The sequence below is a fragment of the Enhydra lutris genome, unplaced genomic scaffold, assembly GCF_002288905.1.
Source record: "Enhydra lutris kenyoni isolate GAN:26980312 unplaced genomic scaffold, ASM228890v2 scaffoldscaffold2, whole genome shotgun sequence".
Lineage (NCBI taxonomy): Eukaryota > Metazoa > Chordata > Mammalia > Carnivora > Mustelidae > Enhydra > Enhydra lutris.
Genome location: NW_019154086.1, coordinates 96,816,434 through 96,829,122, shown reverse-complemented (window position 1 = coordinate 96,829,122; position 12,689 = coordinate 96,816,434). Strand labels below are relative to the sequence as shown.

General features: G+C 39.5%; 1 protein-coding gene across 7 annotated transcripts in view; it reads left to right on the top strand.

Annotated features, from left to right (window-relative positions):
- LOC111152475 (amyloid beta precursor protein) overlaps positions 1-12,689 on the top strand; it is a 277,755-nt gene that overhangs the window by 199,655 nt on the left and 65,411 nt on the right. The window lies entirely within an intron of this gene.

Sequence of the window (12,689 nt, the reverse complement as noted above, 5' to 3'; positions counted from 1 at the left end):
TTTCATGTGATATTGCAAACTCCCCTTCTCCCTACCACTCTTCATTTTCTGCTAATCACTTCGGGTCAAAAAAAGAGATGTGGGCATTTATAGAATAGCGTAGAGAGCATGTATCTACACGCCAAGGTAAATATGGGACATCTGAATCTCAATATAATGGACGATAAATAAGTTAAAAAGTATTTGCCTAGTTCTTCATGTTGAAGGCACTGAGACAGATGAGTCCCAAGATATGTAAGACAATCTTCCCTCTAAATTTTAATACACCAAAAATTTTGTAATGCTGATCTGAACGTACTTGAAAGTACATCAAAGTACTTAAAAGTACCTAAAAAGACTGCTATGTTGAAAATCACCTTATATGCTTATTGTCCATCCATTCATCATTCATCTATTTATTTTTAATTGAGAGTTGTTAAAATTGATGAGCACAAGGAGACTTGTTGACTTGAGGGCTTTTAAGGACAGACCCAGTAACAAACAAGTGGAAAATAAAACAGGAGAATCAGCACTCATTGAGCAAAATCCTATAGCATATGATGAGTGGTTTGTATGGTGTTTCAGGAAACCTCTCAATAGGACCTCCTTACCTTGCTTTGACTCTGCCAGGCTCAACAGACAGATCTTCTAAAGACCAACAGGAAGTATGTATACCAGAGACACTAGTGCTTTCTGTTTTTAATTGAATTAAGTTAAATAGAAAATTATGAAGTAGGGGGCGCCTGGGTGGCTCAGTCAGTTGAGCATCCAACTCTTGATTTTGGCTCAAGTCATGACCTCAGGGTTGTGAGATTGAGTCCCACAGTCCCACATTGGGCTCTGTGCTCAGTGTGGAGTTCATTTGAGATTCTCTCTCTCCCTCTTCCTCTGCCTCCTACCTGAGCTCTCTTGTGCTCTCTCTCTCACTCTTTCAAAATAAAAAATAAAAATCTTAAAAAAAAATAAAAAGAAAATTATGAAGCATGTAGGAAAAGCATTAGTGTGAAAGCTGTCCTGTGCCTCTGAGTCCATATTCATCACCAGATTCCCTCCACCGCAGAGCCCTGTTTCATCACTGCCTTTGAAGTCAAAACAGCTCTTCATCAGATATCATCAAAACGTGCAGCACCAGGATGTCCTATCTCATTCCAGCATAGGTCGCATCTACAGATTAATATGTTGATATTTTCATTTCATCCTTCAATATCAGAACCCATTATGAAAACATAAATACTTCATTTTTTAGACAAAGGCATGCTAACACATTATTTAATTGTTACAGACATCTACCCTGTTAGAACAGACAGCAACTTGGAATCGTCTCCCAAGAAACACATACGCAAACACACACAGAATTACACATGGGTTTCAGGGAGTTGGTGTTTTTTTGTTTTTTTTTAACATCATGTTAATCACCATACAGTGCATCATGATTTTTTGCTGTAGTGTTCCAAGATTCAGTGTTTACGAATAACACCCAGTGTGCCCTCCTTGATACCCATCACTGAGGTCACCCATCCCCCACCTCCCTCCCCTCTGAAACCTTCAGTTTCTTGGAGTCCATAGTCTCCCATGGTTCATTTCCCCCTCTGATTTCCACCCCCCTTCATTTTCAGGGAGTTCACTTATTTTGTGAAGCTCATCCACTGATCTAGGTTGCATTTGGGTTTATATAAGTGTGTCTCACGTTTCTTCACATTAACGTTTCCACTAGATCAAGGCACTGTGGTTAGCAAGAGTATGAGCAGAGGGTGAAATGAAATATAAATGTCCATATCTTTGAGCATGGTGTAACCAGTGAGAGGATGTGGGAAGAAAAATGCCAAAACTCAAGCATGAATATGCAAAATTAAAACATAATTGTAACTCTCATCTAAAAAGTCAAGATTGTGTCACCGTTGGCATGTGTAAGGTGATCAGACTGTTTGACAAATCTTTTCAAGGGTCTGTGGTATACTTTCAAGCATCCTTTGTTTATGGTTTCTTCTGCAGCTCTCTGGGCTTTGCCTTCTGGGTTATATTAATGTGTTCATCATTAAGAGCTTCAGCGTAGCTCGCAGCTTGACTAAACAAGAACTGAAGACCTGTCCTACAAGTCCAGGGAATTTCTGGCCCTTCTTTGCTCTCAGTTTGGTTGATCTAAGCTCTGTATCCAGTGTATGCTAGAGTTGGTCCAAAAGTGTTGATTCTGGGGTTTGGGTCAGGTCCTGAACTCCAATTCTATATGCTGTCTTCACTGATTTATAGTTGTGGTTTGTGTAACTCCACTCTCTGTATTCTGCTACCAAATGTGTGAGGTTCTTTTCCCTCACGTTAAATAATTCTGACACTAACAAACCCATCGTTAGCATAGGCCCCGCAGGTCAAGGGCTCAGACCTATCAGACTGTCCCCTATTTCAGATGCCAATCCCAAGTGTCAGATTTTTTCCACACACATTTTTCCTTCTGATCAAACAGCCGTGAATCGGGGGTTCCCATAACCCCCTCCTTAGGTTTAATAATTTACAAGAACAGCTCCAGGAACTCAAATCAGTGCTATTTGTGTATTTATTTATTTTATTAGCATATAATATATTATTTGTTTCAGGGATACAGGTCTGTGATTTATCAGTCTTACACAATTCGCAGCGCTCACCATAGCACATACGGTCCCCAATGTCCATCACCCAGCCACCCCATCCCTGCCACCCGCCTCCCCTCCAGCAACCCTCAGTTTGATTCCGGAGATCAATGGTCTCATGGTTTGTCTGCCTCTCTGGTTTCATCTTGTTTCTTTTTCACTTCCTTCCCCAAGATCCTCTGTCTTGTTTCTCAAATTCCTCATATCAGTGAGATCATATGATAATTGTCTTTCTCTGACTGTCTTATTTCACTTAGCATAATACCCTCTAGTTCTATCCACATCGTTGCAAATGTCCAGGTTTTTATTTTTTGATGGCTGGTGGATGTTGCTTCTATAAACAGGGTGCACATGCCCCTTCGGATCACTACATTTGTATCTTTGGGGTAAATACCCAGTAGTGCAATTGCCAGGTCATAGGGTAGCTCTATTTTCCAACTTTCTGAGGAACCTCCGTACTTTTCCAGAGTGGCTGCACCAGCTTGCATTCCCACCAACAGTGTAGGAGGGTTCTCCTTTCTCTACATCCTCACCAACATCTGTTGTTTCCTGACTTGTTAATTTTAGCCATTCTGACTGGTGTGAGGTGGTATCTCATTGAGATTTTGATTTGTATTTCCCTGATGCTGAGTGATGTGGAGCACTTTTTCATGTGTCTGTTGACCATGTGGATGTCTTCTTTGCAGAAATGTCTGTTCATGTCTTCTGCCCATTTCTTGATTGGATTATTTTTTCTTTGGGTGTTGAGTTTGGTAAGTTCTTTATAGACTTTGGATACTAGCCATTTATCTGATATGTCATTTGCAATTATCTTCTCCCATTCTGTTGGCTGTCTTTTGGTTTTGTTGACTGTTTCCTTTGCTGTGCAAAAGCTTTTGATCTTGATGAAATCCCAATAGTTCATTTTTGCCCTTGCCTCCCTTGCCTTTGGTGATGTTTCCAGGTAGAAGTTGCTGTGGCTGAAGTCAGAGAGGTTGCTACCTGTATTCTCCTCAAAGATTTTGATGGATTCCTGTATGACATTTAGATCTTTCATCCATTTTGAGTCTATTTTTGTGTGTGATATAAGGAAATGGTCCAGTTTCATTCTTCTGCATGTGGCTGTCCAGTTTTCCCAGCACCGTTTATTGAAGAAACTATCTGTTTTCCATTGGACATTCTTTCCTGCTTTGTTGAGATTAGTTGACCATAGAGTTGAAGGTCTATTTCTGGGCTCTCTATTCTGTTCCATTGATCTATGTGTCTGTTTTTGTGCCAGTACCATACTGTCTTGATAATTACAGCTTTGTAATAGAGTTTGAAGTCTGGAATTGTGATGCTGCCAACTTTGATTTTCTTTTTCAACATTCTTCTGGCTATTCGGGGTCTTTCCTGGTTCCATATAAATTTTAGGATTATTTGTTTCATTTCTTTGGGGAAAAAAATTGGTGATATTTTGATAGGGATTGCATTATATGTGTAGATTGCTTTGGTACCATAGACCTTTTCACGATATTTGTTCTTCTAGTCCATGAGCATGGAATGTTTTTCCATTTTTTGTGTCTTCCTCAGTTTCTTTCATGAGTACTTTATAGTTCTCTGAGTACAGATTCTTTGCCTCTTTGGTTAGGTTTATTCCTAGGTATTTTATGGTCTTGGGTGAATTGTAAATGGGATCGACTCCTTAATTTCTCTTTCTTCTGTCTGATTGTTGATGTTTACAAACTGTATATTGTCTCTCTTCCTTTATGGTCTATGTTACTTTTAGGCCCTCTTTTTTGCTTAGAGGACCTCTTTAAATATTTCCTATAGGGCTGGTTTGATGTTTGCAAATTCTTTTAGTTTTTGTTTGGCCTGGAAGCTTTTTTATCTCTCTATTTGCAGTGACAGCGTAGCTGGATATAGTATTCTTGGCTACGTATTTTTCTCATTTAGTGCTCTGAACATATCATGCCAGTCCTTTCTGGCCTGTTAGGTCTCTGTGGATAGGTTTGCTTCCCGTCTAATATTTCTACCATTGTTAGGTGACAAACCTCAGTGCTTTATTTATTGTTAGCAACTTATTATAAGGGACATAACTCAGGAATGGCAGATGGAAGCCATACATGGGGCAAGGTATGCAGGAAGGGGTGTGGTGCTTGCATGCCATCCGTGCCCGCTGCTCTCCTGGCACCCCATTGTCTTCACCACTGAACCCCATTGTGAGGGTTTTTTTTATGGAGGCTCCATTAGGTAGGCGCAACTGATTAAATCCCTGGCCACTGGTAATTAATCTCAGTCTCTGGTTCCTCTCCCCACCCCGGGGGACAGAGGGTGGGGCCAAAAGTTCCAAACCTCTAATCACAGACTTGCTCCCTCTACCAACCAGCCACCATCCTCCAAGAGTTACTGTGTTAGTGTACCAGAGACAACTCTTCATCACTTCAAGGGTCTTAGAAGCTCTTATGGCAGGAACCAGGGATTAAGACTGAATATTCTGACAAAAGATGTCACCCTTGTCACTCAGGAAATTATGAGTTTTAGGAGCTCTGTGTCAGGAACTAGGGAAAGAGACCAAATATACATTCCTTATGAGGTCACAGTACCCCAAATCAGTTATTTCAGAGAAATAGCAGAATATCCTGAGAAAAGCTATTTAAAGCCCACCAGATTTAACAGGAGGTCACTAATTGTGAGTGACAATTAATACCACCCTTACTATCTGTATGTTACAGATTTCAGCACCTGTCTTTAATTCTCTGGTTTGCCATCTGTATAAGCTATCACTTAAAATACATGACTTAATGAAAAGGATTCTTCCTCCTCCATTTCCAGATTGGGGTTAATTGTTCTACGCTTTCACAATTGGGGTTGTTCCAGCTTTTGTTAGCCATGTTAGAAAAAAGGATTAGTGGAAGCTTGAAATGAGATTGTGAAGTAGTAAGATATTTTCCTCCCTAAGAAAAGACAAGCTAGAATATGTTGTTAGGACAGAATATATGGAGGCTTTGTTGCCAAGTCCCTGTCAGAAGTCATCTGCTTCCATGTGGAGGAGGGAAGGAATGGGAAGATAACTTTCTATTCTCCTGGGGGCTACCATGTTCTATGACCGCACAAGGCCAGAGCCAAGGCTGTTACCTGGATGTGCCGGGAAGGGGTGATCTGATGCCTCCCCGTTATCAAACCTTGAGACACACTGAATGGGGGCAGGCACAAGAATCTGTGCTCTTTGCTCAGTTGCTTCCTCAAGACTTCAGGGTTGGTCATTGGCCTTATATGCATTTTTTTTTATTTTATTTATTTATTTGACAGACAGAGATCACAAGTAGGCAGAAAGACAGGCGGAGACTGGAAGGGAAGGAAGCAGGCTCCCGGCCAAGCAGAGAGCCTGATGCGGGGCCCGATCCCAGGACCCTGGGATCGTGACCTGAGCCACCCAGGTGCCCCCTTATATGCATTTTTAACTACAGAAACCATGTATGTGCTCTTCTGATGAAAGAAATGTGGATGAATTTTGTAGTGAACTTTAAAATTTTAGCTTAACTCCTAGCTCTAAAGACAAACATGGCTGTGATCCAAAGGTTCCCATGGATGTTTCCCTGAATGACTTTTTTCCTCCAGGTTTTTCTTTCAACAGTGGGGGTGCCTGTGAAATGCTGAAATTCTAAGGGTCAAAGGGGCAAAATAAATTTAACTGAGACCATGTCAACCAGAAAAAGGTTTAACTCTTTAGAGTGGTTTTTTTTTTAACTTGCACAGACTTTGTATACATTTTACATTTATATGCTTAAGATTTCTTGAAATCCAGGGCACCTGGGTGGCTCATTGGGTTAAACGTCTGCCTTCAGCTGAGGTCATGATCTTAAGGTCCTGGAGTCAGGCCCGGCATCTGGCTCCCTCCTCCTTTCTCTCCCTCCGCCTGCCACTCCCCCTGCTTGTTCTCTCTCTCTCTCTCTCTCTCACACACACATACAAATAAATAAATAAAATCCTTTTTGAGAATAAAAAATTTTTTAAAAAGATTTCTTGAAATCCAAGATGTAGAACTATGAAAATAATGGCCTTGAAACTGTTTGTGAAAACAGGAGAGATTTGCATTTTCTCGATAGGTGATTAACTTTCCTAGTTACAGGGCTGGAAACCAGGGGGATGCAAGTTAATGCTCAGAAGAAGGCTTTCTGAATAAGTCCCTAGTGACCTGGAAAGGTTAGGTTGCTCCTCATAAAGTGATTCATTTATTTCCTTCTCCATGGTGGGATTACACTTACGGCTTTTAAAGGCTCGTGACATACCATTCTCTCTCATCAGGAATGGTTTAACACATAAGTGTCTATTATGGTAAAATGTCAGATTTCCAGATCAAGCATGAAGCTACAGAATGGAACAATAGGGCCAATTAGTCATGTTTTAATATACCTCCCACCTGAACTGTGCAATTAAAAGCTACACATTCAGACATGATTGACATTGAATCAGTTAAATGTGTGACCCCAAGCCCAGAAGTACCAAACATATGAAGTTGCATTTTATTTTTTTATTTTGTTTTGTTTTTTAAAGATTTTATTTATTTGACAGAGAAAGACAGCAAGGAGGGAACACAAGCAGAGGGAGTGAGAGAGGGAGAAGCAGGCTTCCCGCCCAGCAGGGAGCCGGATACAGGGCTCTATCCCAGGACCTAGGGATCACACCCTGAGCCGAAGGCAGACACCTAACAACTGAGCCACAGGCGGCCCTGAAATTGCATTTAAAAAAAAAAAAAAAAAAAATGAAAAGACAATACATTTGAGAACACGGTAAATTAATTTTTTTTTTAAATGTATTTTATAGGGATGCCTGGGTGGCTCAGTTGGTTGAACATCTGCCTTTGGCTCGGGTCATGATCCCGGGGTCCTGGGAGCCTGCCTCTTCCTCTGGCTGCTGTTCCCTCTGCTTGTGCTGTCTCTGTCTCTCTTTCTCTCTCTCTCTCTGACAAATAAATAAATAAAATATTTTTAAAATAATAAAATAAAATTTAAAAATAAAATATCTTTTATAGGGAAAAGCCATGAAATTCCCTTCAAAATTATTTACATCAGCCTGACATCAAAACCCAAGCCATAAGAAGATAAGCTATGTCATCTTTTGAAATTGATGAAGTGAATTCTGACTGATAATAGTTTGAATATGCTTCCCTAAGGAATCCAGCACCCTGGATAGTTAGATCAAGTGGGGCTGGAAAATCAATATGTTTCATGAAAATTGGGAATCCATCTTAGTGGAAAGATGCTTATTTACAACTCAGCACAAAAGATATATTTTGCTACTGGCACTATTTGTGAAATCACATTCAGCTCTGGGTTATTCATTAATTTAATTAACAAACATTTTTAGCAACCATATTGTGCCAGGAACTGTGCCAGTGGCTAGAGATATCCTATGACCGTGTTCCAAGAAAGGAAAGTGATTAATGTTCCAAAGGTAAATCTTCTATTTTAGATTAATTCTAATCCATTTTAGTAAGAAGTCTAATCATTTTAGTAATACCCAGCCTTAATCCTTTAAGAAATTCTTATTGAAATGATTGTTTTAAATGCAGTGTGAATAGTGAAGGAACACTAGTGCCAAAAGAAAAATGTCAGATCAGATGCAAATAGATGCTTTGTTGTTATAGGCTAAACGCTCAGAAACAATAGTGATAATAAAAAAGGATTGGATGTAATTAATCCCCCTGGGGCAGATCTTTTCCTTTTATTTTCTCTGTTCTTTGCTATAAATTTTAATAATAAGATTAGCCATCCAATACCAGTATAATCAGATTTTTTTTTTGTAGTATGAATACATATGCTATCTAAATTGTAAAATAGGGAAAATTTGGCAGGAAAAAACGTTATTACTAGTTACTAGAAGATTTAAAGACTTGAGAATGATGGAAAGTATATGCATAGATGTTAAAAACATGTTTCGTAAACTCTGCTTACTATCAATATGTTTGAGCCACTGAATTCTTAAACTCATTTTTCTAACCACATGAACAATCTTAATCTTGTCTTGACTGTAACTATCATGACAGTAGTGATACCATTTACTTCAAGAGAACACATTTCTGTAGAGATCCCAGGCACATTTTCTTCTCTTATTCTGTTGTGAATATTACTGTGTTTTTTAATTAAAATTTTAAGGAACTTACCTTTGTCCTAGCATGATGAAATAAAATGCCCTAAAGAGATTCCCTGTTATTCTACAGTATGTGGATATGGTACACCTCTAGTGATGACTAGTTTTAAGCCTTGGTAATTCTGTATTCTGGCTAAAAGTGCTAAAAACAATTACTTCTTTAATTGATTGAAATATGCATGAGTCATATACCAAAGACAGGGCCCCCTTTTTTTTTAAACATAGAACAAATGAAAAATATAAAAGCATAGGGAAATGTTACCTGTTTTTCCTTGTTACCTAAAAATAGTATTTGTTGCTGAGGTGTAGACATAACTGCCATTTTATTTGGTATGATTTATCTGTCTACTCCACCGTAAGAGCTAATCTGATTTTTTTTTTCCACTTCTAAGCATGATTCTTAGAAATGTGTTTGCATGAATAAATCAGCCAAGGAGAACCATGTAATTCATTTATTGAGGTGCATGGTAATGTGTTCCTGAATTATCTCATGTCCCGAGGCGTAGGCATTAGGAAGAAAAAGGCTGATGTTTGTATTAGACACACACATCATGTATATCTGAGCTCACATAAACACTGATGAGGTCATAGCTTACAATGGGCTCTTAGGACTCGTTATCCTGGCAGGAGCTTTGTTCCCTGGTAGGGACATGTGAGAGCCTGGGGAATCATGAGGTCCTGGTGTGCTACCGTTTCATTGTCAAGCTCTAGGGATTTGATGGCGGAAGTTAGGAATATGTTTCTGAAATGAAGAAAATATTGGTATTAAATAAGATAAGCGATTTTAAACATGTGAACACATTCAGCATTTAATTATCCTTCTTAATAGTTGAGAAGGATGGATTTAGAACTAGAATCCACAGCATGGCACAAAAGCCTAACTTTTAACTATAATACCTTTTATCATTTTCTAGTAATCCTAAACAGATTGCCAAAGGACAGTCCTCTCTTGCTGTTTCACCTCCCCAGAGTAGAGTGCCAGAAACCAAGGACAGCAGATGAGAGAGTAAATAAGCTTAATCTGGATGGTCTTCTGTACATGGGAAGAGCGGGTGTTATCATGTCCCCAAAGACTATTATCTGAGCGTATAAGCACTAGATACTCAGGCAAGGTCTCCTAGAACAGACTCATTTCTAACCACTCAGTTACTGCTTTGTTTTCAACTCTGTAAGTTACTTTTTGGAACTGTCTTTACCTTGGTCCATGTTAGTTTCTTTAAAAGGCAGGATCACATAGGGTTCGATACACCAGGTTTGAGAGCCAGAGTTGGATTACCTATTCTCACTGTACCCCAGGACCAGCTCTGTAACTAGCTGCGTAACAAGCCACATAGCCCTCAAGCTTAGCTTCTTGGTGCTTTGTTTTATCTATCCTAAAAGCCCAGTCATAAGGTTCATGGGAAGATTGATTTATTTATTTGAGAGAGAAAAAGAGCATGAGTAGTGGTGGTTGGGATTGGAGAGGAGTAAGCCAGGTCCCTGCTGAGCAGAGAGCCCTACGTGGAGCTCCATCCTAGGACCCTGAGATCATGACCTGATGAGCTGATGTCAGAGGTTCAACTGATTGAACCACCTAGGTCCCCAACACAGAGCATTTTTAATACTCAGCGTGCTCTATATGAAAAATATTGTTATCTGAATTGCACAGAAAAGAAAATTGAGGCCTAGATAATTTGAGGACTCTCACGTACATTTTAAAATTGATGTTAAAAATAGTTACTTGCAAGTGGGAGTGTATGCTGTTTCTGCTGATAGTAGAAGAGGAAAGGGGAGACCCAGATGCTAGTTATCAGAAATTACCCCCCCATTCTTTAATTGGAGATTCAGATTTAATGTAATGCCAAGGCCAGCATGCAGTCTACGTTCTGCTGCACACACTTGGCCGTGACCATCGAACGTTCAGAGGTGACCGGCTGCAGATAGACAGACAGATAGGATGAAAGCAATCCTTACGTTGAACTGAAGCATTTTTGCTTATGTGAACTCTTTAAAGAAAAAAATTCCATTTTCCTCAAGAAAGTGAAGCCTTTTCAAGGGAAAAAAGTGAAATAGGGCAACTAAGAAAGCACATAAAGCCAGTCAGGGGCAGGGACATCATGAATACATACAATTAGTTGTCACCCTTTCTGTCTCCGACCTTGGAGGTATTGTTGTAATGGAACTAGAGGGAGAATTGTGTAGGCTTTGGTGTCGAGTAACAAGCAGGGGTCAAGGGTTTGTCATCTCCAGCCTGCACAATCCTTCCTATAAGAGATCCGTCACATTCAATAACAGCCTGCCTTTAAACCAGTCATCTTTTACATATAGAAATATAATCGATATAGCTTGTCAACTGTTACCTGTTTTACTGCTTTTCTTCTTTTAGGGTTTAAAAGATCATTCTCTGATTTGTAGGTTCAGCTAGATTTCAGAGTACAAATGAGAATTATAATGATGTGTTGTCAAAAGCTAGGTTTCCAGCTGCGCTATCTGCCTTTTTCGGAATTATGGAATTATAAGCACATTTCTTGTAGGGTGAAAGAAATAAGGCAGATGAGCACAGGTTTATTTTCTTGTGAATATTTGCTTTCTTAAGTATAGGAATGTGATCTGTGGAAAGCGTAAAGTAAGCAAGTCACCCTCTCTGCATCAGGCACTGGGTACTGTGATTCCTGATAAAAACCAAATCTGGCCCTTAAGGGTCTCGCAGTTGAAGAAAGCAGTCAGAAACATAAATAATTTCTTAGACTGTGTGAAGTGCAATAATGGAGATAGACATAGCATTTCATGGGAGCACAAAAAAAAGGATACCGTTTTTACCTGCGATGTCAGGGAGGTGACCCCTAAGTTAACCAAAGGAGAAGGGGAGGGACATCCCATAGAATACTACAGCCTTCACCCTACCCCTAACAGACCATCTCTGGAAATAAATTCCACACCTTCCAACTAGCATTCAAGGTACCCGTGACCTAGCTAATAATAACTGGTTTTGCCCAAATGGCCAAAGTTCTTTGTCTGACATGAGCTTTCATAGGGATTTGTTTGTTTGTTTTAATGATGAAGAAATGTGTACCTTTGGAAATCATTTTACAAAATCACATAGTAGAATACCTATAGCAATGGAATCATTTAAGACAAAGGAGTGTTTGTCCTTTTTTATTAGATTAAAAATGAAATAGAACCAATTAGAAAAAAAATAGAAGCGCTAAAGAAACTTAATTGTTGCTGGAAGAATTAGAATCTGGTGCAGAAAGAATTGAATTAAATTTAAAAGTAAAATAACTACAGTTTCTTACTGGCCTTGCTCTTGGGAAAGTATACTGTGTCTTAAAGCTTATCAGTTATTTCTTGGTCTACAAATGAGTAGTGTTCGTCTGTTTTCTCATTTTGATTATTTTATATATAATTTTTTTTTTTAACAGAGAGAGAGATCACAAGTAGGCAGAAAGGCAGACAGAGAGAGGGGGAAGCAGGCTCCCTGCTGAGCAGAGAGCCCAACGTGGGGCTTGATCCCAGGACTCTGGGATCCTGAGCCGAAGGCAGAGGCTTAACCCACTGAGCCACCCAGGAGCCCCTGATTATTATATTTTTATATGCTTCCTGGCAGTGGGACTGTTTTTGCAGCGTTACCATTGAGATAACCATGAATACACTGCCTGTAGAAATGTGTCTTGTATATGCCCCCGTGTATTTGGGGAAGGACCTAACATAAATATGACAGATCCAAAATCATCTCTCTGCAGCAGAATACTGCCATTTAAAAAGCAAATGCTGCTTAAGGACAGTCATTATATATGTCAAATGCTAAATGCTCTTGTCGAAATGAAAAATGGCCAATCAACTAAGTAATTACCCATTAAGAAAGTAGTGGGAGAATTGCAAAAAGGTGACTCACAGTCCTTTCATGTTCTGCAATGAGTTAGTGGGACCTCTGACGCACAGCTCCTGGAATAAGTAGTATTTTGCACAAAAGTGAAAGTAGTTTTGTTTTGTTTTTTT